Source organism: Elgaria multicarinata, chromosome 2 (genome assembly GCF_023053635.1).
Source record: "Elgaria multicarinata webbii isolate HBS135686 ecotype San Diego chromosome 2, rElgMul1.1.pri, whole genome shotgun sequence".
NCBI classification, from domain to species: Eukaryota; Metazoa; Chordata; class Lepidosauria; order Squamata; family Anguidae; genus Elgaria; species Elgaria multicarinata.
Genome location: NC_086172.1, coordinates 136,730,971 through 136,737,090, shown reverse-complemented (window position 1 = coordinate 136,737,090; position 6,120 = coordinate 136,730,971).

Sequence of the window (6,120 nt, the reverse complement as noted above, 5' to 3'; positions counted from 1 at the left end):
TTTGTGTACATGGATCAGAAAACATCTAAAAACATTATTTTTAGGGTTTAAAATATTTTAAAATAATTTAATAAAAACTTAAGTTTACGCCTACAACTCCCAGCATGCCTTGTGCAGAACTTCCAGTATGCCTTGGGTAGTGTTTCAAAGATAAGTTTGTTGCAAATGAGGAATGCAGTATTATATAAAAATAAAACTTTTATTGCCTCAAACAAACATAGCTTTTAACTGACTTCTCTCCAGCCCTGACTGACTCCTGAGAGTGCTGAGTCACTGACTGCTGTGTCACCTCCTGATTGGGCGAGTATTCCTTCAATCAAAGTCTGTGTCCCTGACTTCCTCTTCCATCTAACTTCCTGTGTGTCTCACTTAGTTCTACCTATTGATACATCTTTCCTTTTTTTATTTTAACCAACAATACATTACAACTCCCATTTACCCCCCAAAAAAGTTAAACATAGTCTTGTAGATGGTGTGGCTTCTGTACCAGGCGACCTGCTCGAGTTCTTACTTGTTTTGCTATAGGAGATGTAGTTTCTCTGGGGTGATAAGCGGTATCATGGGTATCCCTAGGATGTGAGGACATTTCAACTATCTCCCCAGTCTCTCTGGCAGGGGATTCCGAATGACCTCTTGCCTGGAGGCCAGACTGTGAAGTGGGTGCTCTCTCCTCCTGGAATTGCTGTTCTTGGTTGTGGTTCTGCACACCTGCATTTGATACTAGTTGGCTGCTCCTCCGCAGATGTCTACGGTTTCTTCTGAAGACTTGACCCTCTGGTGTCACCACCTCAAATGACCGTGTGTTCACTTGCCTTTGTACTTCTGCCTTTCGCCATTCCTTGTTCTCTTGCCCTGCTGGCTGAATCCAGACTTGCTCACCACTGTGTAGATCAGGTAGATCTTTGGCCGACTTATTATAATAATGGGCCTGTCTAGATTTTTGTTCTGCTATAGAGTCAGCTCGTCTGTTATGGATTTCTGGCTGCAGCAAATTTCCTCGCATTGGAAGTAAGGTCTTAGTTCTTCGACCCATGAGACTCTGAGCTGGACTCGCATCCAAGCCTTGTGATGGGGTGTTCCTGTGGTCTAAGACAACTAGATATGGATCTGTCCCAGCTTTCTTGGCTTTGACCAAAATACGCTTTGCTGTCTTGACAGCTGACTCAGCTTTCCCATTGCTCTGGGGATAGGCCGGTGACGATGTCTGATGATCAAATTCCCACTGTGCTCTGAAGGCCCTAAATTCTTCAGACACAAACTGAGGGCCATTGTCTGAAAATAAAACATTGGGTATTCCATAACGGGCAAAGTGTCCTTTAAGCGTTCTGATAATTGTTCGAGATCGGGTATCTAGCAAGGAGTCTATCTCCCAGAAATTGGAATAATAGTCCACCGTTATGAGGTAGTCTTTGTCTTGCAACTTGAATAAGTCTACTCCTACCTTTTCCCAAGGCCTCCTTGGAATCTCATGTGGGTGGAGTGTTTCTTTTTGCTGTCTGTCACCTAGAGAATTGCAGATCTCACATTGTGCCATGTAAGTTTTCAGCTGATCATTCATGCCAGGCCAATATACGCATTCTCTCGCTCTCCTCAGACAGCTCTCAATTCCCATATGTGAGGAGTGTATCCTTTTCATTATGTCCAAGCGCATTGCCTCTGGGATGATAGCTCTGTTTGCCCTAAAGAGAATTCCATCTTGCACACTGAGCTCCTCTCTCATTGAGAAATAGGGTGTAGCTTCCACTGGTAGCTGATGTTTGGTCTCTGGCCAACCATCCAGGACAATGCGTTTAACTATCTGTAAGTTGGTATCCTGCTCTGTGCCTTCCTGTATTGCTTGTAGGCGTGGCCGTGAAATGGGTAGATATTGCAGCATATTTATTGACTCTATGTCCTTTTCAACTGAACCATCTTCACTGGGCTCTGAGAGATATGCTCTGCTTAATGTGTCTGCCATTACCAGGTGCTTGCCTGGATGATATTGGATCTGTACATCATACTTTTGCAATCTCATCAACATCCTTTGAAGCCTCTTTGGGGCACTCAATAATGGTTTCCGCACAATGGTTTCCAGTGGCTTGTGGTCAGATTGGACATGTACTGTCTGTCCAAAAGTGAGCTGGTGGAAGCGTTCCATCCCAAAAAGGACAGCTAACAGTTCTTTTTCAATTTGTGCATAACCTCTCTCTGTTTCTGACAGTGCTCTACTGGCAAAAGCAATTGGTTGTTGTTTTTGTAAAAGGGCCGCTCCAAGCCCCTTTTGTGAGGCATCACATTATAGGACTAGCTGTTCTCCTGGGCTGTAGTACTTCAGTACAGGGGTCTTGGATATAGTATCCTTAATTTTATGAAATGCTTGCTGATGACTCTCTGACCATTCCCATTCTACTTCTTTGTGTGTCAACTGTCTGAGTGGCTCACAGTCAGCTGCTAACCCTTTACAAAACTTCACCAGGTAATTTACCATGCCTAAGAATCGTTGCACACCTTTCACATCCTCGGGTCGTGGCATCTCTCGGATTGCCTTAACTTTTCCAGGGTCCACCTTCAACCCATCTGCAGTCGGCAGGTGGCCAATGTAAGGTACTTCTTTCAGTCTTAATCTGGCCTTATCCTGATTCAATTTGATGTTCCTCTCTCTGCACCTCTCCAGAAAATGGCACAACTTTTTGTCATGATCCCTTGTTGCTTCTATTATCGTATCTCCTTCTCCCACAATTAGGATATCATCTGCGATTATCTTCAGGCCTGGGATGTTCTCTAGCTCTTGATTCAACCTGCGTTGAAACACTTCTGGGGCAGGGCTGATGCCCATTGGCATTCGTAAGCAGCGGTATCTGCCAAAAGGGGTTGCAAATGTGGTCAGGTAGCTAGATTCCTTATCCAGTTTTATGTGCCAAAATCCATTTTTCACATCAAACACTGAAAAAAACTTGGCTCGTGATAGGTCACATAGAACATCGTCAATGGTTGGCAGGGGATAATGACTGTGTTTTAATGCCTTATTTAAAGGTTTAGGGTCAATACAAATACGGAGTTTTCCAGAGGGTTTCCGTACAATGACCAAGCTGCTGATCCATTCTGTGCTAGTCTCTACTGGAGCAATTATGCCTTTGCTTTGAAGGCTTGCTAGTTCCTTCTTCAGTGGTTCTGCCAGTGCCATAGGAACTCTCCTTTTAGGGATCTTTACTGGTTCTACTGAAGGATCTACCTCAAGTTTCAATTCCCCTGCCAAATGTCCTTCTCCTTCAAAAACATTCCCAAAATCTTTCAGTATTTTCTCCATAGTCCAAATCCTGGACTGGTTCTGCTCACTGGCTTGTACAGCATTCAGGATGTTCTTATGTTGCACGTGAATCAATTGCATAGCTTGGACTGCTTTGCTTCCTAGCAGTGGTCTGTGGGCATTCCCTTCCACAATGACGAACTCTAAGCGATAGAGTCTATTATTCTTTGGATTGTGAATCTTTAGCCTGCACTTCCCCACAGGTTTCAGGGTACTGCTATTGTACATAATGAGCAATTGGCCACATGGTTCCAGATCTGTTTTCTTGTCTATTAGAGCTAATGGCAGCACATTGCAGGTGGCTCCACAATCCAGTTGGAAACGAACTGGGTGTTTGTTCAACAACATAGTGGCAAACAATGCGGTGGGGTAGGTTACCTTCTTCCCTGTATTCCCCACTATGTGGACATCATGATTCACTGGACCCAAAGTGAGGCTTAAAACATCCTCACAGTTTTCAGACTCATCGCTTTCATTCTGTATTGTTCTCACAGCCAGCCTATTAGGTTTCTTCTCATTCTTGCACTGACTTTGGAAATGGTTGGGTTTGCCACAACCTTTACACTTCTGTCCATATGCTGGGCACCTTTCTTTTCTCTTTTCGTGTTGTTTCCCACAGAACATACACTGTATTTTAGGCAGTCGTCTCTGAGGCTGCCAGCCCTGCTCATTATACGGACTTGACTGGTGTTGGACTGCATGCACCTGCACCTCATGGGTGCCTTCTAATGTCCTAAGCCTCTCTTTAGTAGCTTCAGCTGCCCTAGCAATCTCCAAACGAGTCAGTGTTAAATCTGGCTCCCGCAACAGCCTCTCACGGAGATGTTGGTCTGTGGTCCCACAGACAATTCTGTCTCTGATGAGGGAGTCTGTGATAGCCCCAAAATTACAGGTTGTTGCCAAAGTCCTTAGTGCAGTAACATAAGCATCCAGTCTCTCTTCAGACCCCTGCTGCCTCATAAAGAATTGATATCGTTCCATTGTTTCATTTTGTTTAGGTATGCAGTAATCATCCAGCCCTTTTACTAGCTGTTGCAGAGTAGAAGTTGTACTAAACCCAAGAGTTTTGCATATCTCTCGCCCCTTTTCTCCAATCAGATAATATAATAACTTTACCTTTTGCTTTTCTTCCTCTTTTGTGAAGGCAAGATCCAGGTACAATTCAAACTCCTCTTTCCAGTTCTGCCAAGCTTGAGCCAGATTAGGCCCAGTGAAATCCAGTGATGGGGGGGCTTTCAAACCTCGCTCCATAATCCAAAATCTCAAGCTGTTTTTTCTTGTTGTTGTAAATGGGTCCTGTTAGACTTCTGACACCATGTTTCAAAGATAGGTTTGTTGCAAATGAGGAATGCAGTATTATATAAAAATAAAACTTTTATTGCCTCAAACAAACATAGCTTCTAACGTCTCTCCAGCCCTGACTGACTCCTGAGAGTGCTGAGTCACTGACTGCTGTGTCACCTCCTGATTGGGCGAGTATTCCTTCAATCAAAGTCTGTGTCCCTGACTTCTTCTTCCATCTGACTTCCTGTGTGTTTCACTTTGTTCTATCTATTGATACAGGTAGGAGGCCAGACTTACTGGCCTTTGGCGGCCATTGTGATTCCTAAAGTTATATTGTAAGCCTGTGGACAGGGACTGTCCTAAGAAATATTTTTGTAAGCCGCCTTGAGAGCCTTTTTGGCTAAAGGGCAGGATCAAAGTGCTAAATAAATAAAGTCAGCCAACCCAGTTCCACATAAAAGGAAACAACCCACAAAAATGTGCTGCATCCATTTGTGGTGCCTCCTCCCACTTGCCATGTGTGGTTTTAAAATCATAACCAGATACAATAGTGTGTCTTTGAGAGGCCGAACTCTGGACATGCTCAAAGGCACCCTGTCCTGATATTGCTGTTTTCTCAGAAATTGAGGGAAGCATATGCTCAGCTTTAAGAGGGAGGGTTGAAAGGAAAGCACTCTGCCCATGGCCAGAAAAAAGCTTGACAAAGGGGGCAAGTGCCCAGCCCAGTCCCGGCTCTTCAGCCTTGGGTGGAACTCCCATGAATCTTCTCTTGACACCAAACTATGACTCATGGTCGTGACCAGTACAAATTGCTATTATTCCTTCAGGACATTCCATAAATAAAGTTTCTGCAGCAGGAGATATTGAAAATTATGTTATAAATGCTATTCACGGACCCAAGCAACTCCGGGCATATCAGCTAGTTTAGTATAAAAGATATGCACAACAGTGTCATGAATTTCTAATCCTATCTTTCCCTCAGCAGTACATAAATAAAGTAGCCTATTTTGCTGTTTGAACAATACAGAGATGTTGAAGCACTAGCAGAGCATATTCCATATTGTGCGTGTGAGAGACTTCAGTATCAACTGTAGTAAAAGTATTGGCGTCTTTAAAGTAAGTGGGTGTGTGCACAGTTTAAAAAAATGTCAACACATTTGCATGCTCGTGAGAAGCTACCTCCAGTTTCTTAAGTTTTCTTGTTAATAATTATGCATTAGTAAATGTACTTGCTTCATCTAAAAATTATAGTAACATTCTTTATAGTAAGACTAGGAAAGGAGATGAGTCAGAAGGAGCAGCTGTCCTTAACGCCTCCTTTTATTGCATAGTTTAGGCTGACAGGATGCTAGTGGGTGAATGTTGTATGAGTAGGGAGTAATTTAGGACAAATGGCTCACCAATGAAATCTGACCTGAGTTTATAATTGAGAAGAGATTAAGGCATAGTATACACAGTACTAAAAATAAAAAGGTAAGCTGGAGATAAAACAGGGAACATAAAATCTAAAAAAATTAATCTGTTTAGTTCTATTACTACTCAACTGAATG